Raw genomic sequence first — 4,048 nt, forward strand, 5'->3', positions numbered from 1 at the left:
GCCACTATACCGTGGACTGAAGGTGCAGGCAGACTCGACGTCTCCTAAATTGGTCTTTCGCCTCTTTTCATATTGTAGTAACGTTCTCAGCAACGACCTATAAGAAGGAAGATATGAAATTGGAATGCCGTCTATATCGAAGCTCTCTGAATCGTGTGTATAGTGGAGGGATGACCACAGTCTTTTCCATCATTGAACATTTCACCTAATCATTAATCGACTGCCGTCCTTCGAGAAATTTCTATCGCAAAGTTGCTCGACACGCTTCTCTATCGAGTGAGGTGGCTCGGTGGTAACACACTGAATTCCCATTCCAGAGGATGGCAGTTAAAATTCTCGTCCGGCCAACCATATTAAGTTTTCCATGATTTCTCGACAACGCTGCAGTCTGCTGTCGGGATGATTTCCTTTGAAAGGGCGCTGCCGATTTTGTTTTTCATCCTTTGCCAATAAGAATTATGCTCCGTCTCTAAAAACCTCGTCGTCGACGGGACGTTAAACCCTAACCTTCCTTTCCTTTCCACGCGACATTCCTCCACTTCGCCCTTTTCTGTTACTATTTACTTCGAACTATGGATGAAGGACAACACGCAGATTTCATATTCCTAGACTTTTGGAAAGCATTTGACACAGTGGCCCACTGCAGACTGTTAATGAAGGGTCGAACATAGGGAATAGGTTCCAAGATATGTGAATGGCTAGAAGATTTCTTAAGTAACAGAACCTACTACGTTGTCCTCGACGGCGAGTATTCATCAGATGCAAGATTATCTACAGGAGCGCGTCAGGGAAGTCTCATGGGACATCTCTCGCTCTTGCACAGTAATGAAATTTTGGGAATACTTTTTTCTAGGTAACATATTTAAGTGCTTAACATCGCAAGATCACAGGTTAATACGCAAATGTGAAATGCTGGTACATTAATCACCGGTGTAACCGCCAGAACATTGCATACAAGCATGCGGGCGTACATGCACTGTGCTATTCATCCGTGTCCTCGGTAGCTCAGATGGATAGAGCGTCTGCTATGTAAGCAGGAGATCCCGGGTTCGAGTCCCGGTTGGGGCACACATTTTCAGCTGTCCCCATCAAGATAGGTCAACACCACCTGTCGGCAGCTGAGGGTTTCAATTAATTATCAGAAAACCATATAACTTCAAGTATATGAATTTTTGCTTTGATTTTTACTTTTATACTACAAGAGAACCAGTGTATTCCACAGGGTACTGTCTGTCATAAACACGTTCAAAGCATAAAAAATAAAAGCACTATTAGCAAAGTGCGATGGCACATATGCCACAGTTATATTCCTTCATGTAAATATCATTAGGAAAAGCAACTTCAGTGATGTGCTAAATACTTCGCGATGTGGCGATAATTTCCCTGCAAGCCAAGCAAATTAAATCTTTTTTGAAAAGCTGGAGTCTGCAATTGATAACAGATCCACGCGAATATTTTACTAATTTCATCGCTTCTATTCGTAATTTCCGTTTGCTGTGTGATGAGAATGGGGCATGAACTACGTCAATTTTCGCTGTCAGCTGACGGCCGTCAGTTGCTGCAACAGAAGTAATGCAGCAGCGGCGACGCCGAACTTGATGCTGAAGCAGATAGTATAACGAAGTCAAGTTCCTCGGCCACTTGTGACCGTGGTTTCGATCTCACCGGCGACCCTTCAATCTATAGTCACTTCAATTGCAACAACTTTGCTTTCGTACATGGTATATGTGTAATCCGCAGGGGGTCGCGATCCGCACCGCCATATAGTCGCGCAGAAAAGAATAACAAAATTCATGAGTTTTCCGAAAATCCTTCTCCCAAGGAGCACAATAAGTGATCTAAGATTGACGGAGCTTCGGTTTAGCTAGGACAGTGCACTAGTCCAGAGTGGTGGAGTACCCACAAGCGGATCAAAGACTATACTCCGACACGTCGTGTATCATATCACCGAGGGAAGGATCTGCCAAGTGAGCGGAATTTAACGTCCACAGGGAACGGGACAGTTTCACCGGTTGGCGATCAAGTTGGAGAGTAGCGGCCAAGGCACAGTGATCAGAAAAGCTAGCAGGGATAAGGCTGACTGCAGGAATGTGATCGCGCGTCCAGTCCGATGAGTAGAATCGTTCAATCCGGCTACTAGAAATCGAAGTAAAATGTGAAATTATGACCAGCTTCGGATGTTTATACTCCCAAACATCTCTGAAGTGCATCGAGTGTATCAGTTCGTTTAAATCCCGACAATAATTAAAATGGGGAGGCTGATCAACAGGACGCAGAACGCAGTCAAAATCATCACCCGACATTAGACCCCGAGAACTCCTACGTAGAAAATAAATAATCTCCTCTTTATAAAAACGCGAGGGGTCTATTCTGTGACTGTAACCAGATAGAGTATATCCAAGGTGAGGTTAAGATGTCTATAGCCTATCCCTCTGCCAGACTCAACCACTTGTATCTCAACAAAGGGAATGCCTTCAAAAACAATAAGGCAATTCTTTTCGAAAATTCTGGTGCCACATTAAAAACAGTTCGATATCCAGGGAGAAGTAAACTGGTTAATAGCACTTTTCGCTGCAACACAATATCAGCACAAGAGTCACGTATAAACTGATACAGCGAAGCTAGGCGCAGCTCTGATTTCACTCGGTTAACATGTAATATGACAAAACACAGAAATAGCAACGTAACACAACGACTAATCCACCAGTCACGCTTCACAGTCCGTCGCGAAGTCCAGTGGCAAATGCGTGAGCGGGCGGCTGGTCCAGGCTCCTACTGAATCTTTACACTTGGTTGTATTGCGCGCCGCTGCGTGGTCCGACAGTACACGCTGTTTACGTCGGCTGCGAGGCATAATAGCCACTGCATTCGGCTGCGTAGATGTACTGTGAACCACTTTCATAGCACTTCAAAGGAGGGAAATTAGAGCGGATCTCAGAGACAGAGGGAGACAACTCTGGGATACCAATCTTCCGCAACGGAAGTCGCAATGAGCGGCGAATCACGATCCCCATCGTTGAGAGCAGACAGAGGAAGATGAACGGGAGGACACTGCTGTATTACCAATTTCTTGTGGTGGAGGTCACGCGATGATATGTCCCACGGGTCCACATCGGCCAGGCTGCATCCGAACAGTGCCAAAGGCAGCATGAGTACGCTGCTCCAGTGTCTCCACATCTGGAATAGAGTCTGCATACACGATACCTTTGAGATGGCCCCATAACCAGAAATCGCATGGGTTGAGATCCTGTGAACGAGCAGGTCATGCAACTGGACGCCGTGTCCGATCCATCGAACAGGGAAGACACGATTGAGGTGCGTCCGGACGTTAACGGTTAAGTGGGTTGGAGCACCATAATGTAGCAGCCACATAAGCCTTCGAATCATCAATGACATTTCTTCCAGCAGGGGAGGCAAAGTCACCCGCAAGAAACGCCGACAGTTCCGGCCTGTTAGGCGACGTGGAAGGAAGACTGGTCCCAAAGTACGGTCGCCAATTATTCCGGCCCACACATTCCAGCTGCACCGATGCTGATGATTCGCCGCCACCATACCACGGGGTTTCTGCGTACTATCCCACAGATCACTGTTACGAAAGTTGAAGATACCACTTCGTGTAAATGTGGTCTCATCTGTGAATAGGATGGATGGCACAAATCGCGGACTCGTGGTTGCCTGGTGAAGAAACCAGTGTCAGAGGTGTTACCGATGTGGAAACGTGTCGCCAGTAAGCCTTGCACAAGCTGTAAGTGGTAAGTGTAGTTACAATTGTCATGGAGAATGTTCCACAAAAAAATGTTCAAATGTGTGTGAAATCTTATGGGACTTAACTGCTAAGGTCATCAGTCTCTAAGCTTACACACTACTTAATCTAAATTATCCTAAGGACAAACACACACACCCATGCCCGACGGAGGACTCGAACCTCCGCCAGGACCAGCCGCACAGTCCAAGACTGCAGCGCCTGAGACCGTTCGGCTAATCCCGCGCGGCAATGTTCCACACGGTCGTCTGGCTTACCCTGCACTGGCGGGCCAACTGCCTGTTA

General features: G+C 46.6%; 1 non-coding gene across 1 annotated transcript; it reads left to right on the forward strand.

The window, feature by feature from the left end:
* Positions 1 to 994: 994 nt before the first annotated feature.
* On the forward strand, positions 995 to 1,068 carry Trnat-ugu (transfer RNA threonine (anticodon UGU)). The gene has a single exon. It is a non-coding gene; the product is annotated as a tRNA-Thr (tRNA).
* Positions 1,069 to 4,048: the final 2,980 nt, after the last annotated feature.

This window comes from Schistocerca serialis, chromosome 3 (genome assembly GCF_023864345.2).
Source record: "Schistocerca serialis cubense isolate TAMUIC-IGC-003099 chromosome 3, iqSchSeri2.2, whole genome shotgun sequence".
Lineage (NCBI taxonomy): Eukaryota > Metazoa > Arthropoda > Insecta > Orthoptera > Acrididae > Schistocerca > Schistocerca serialis.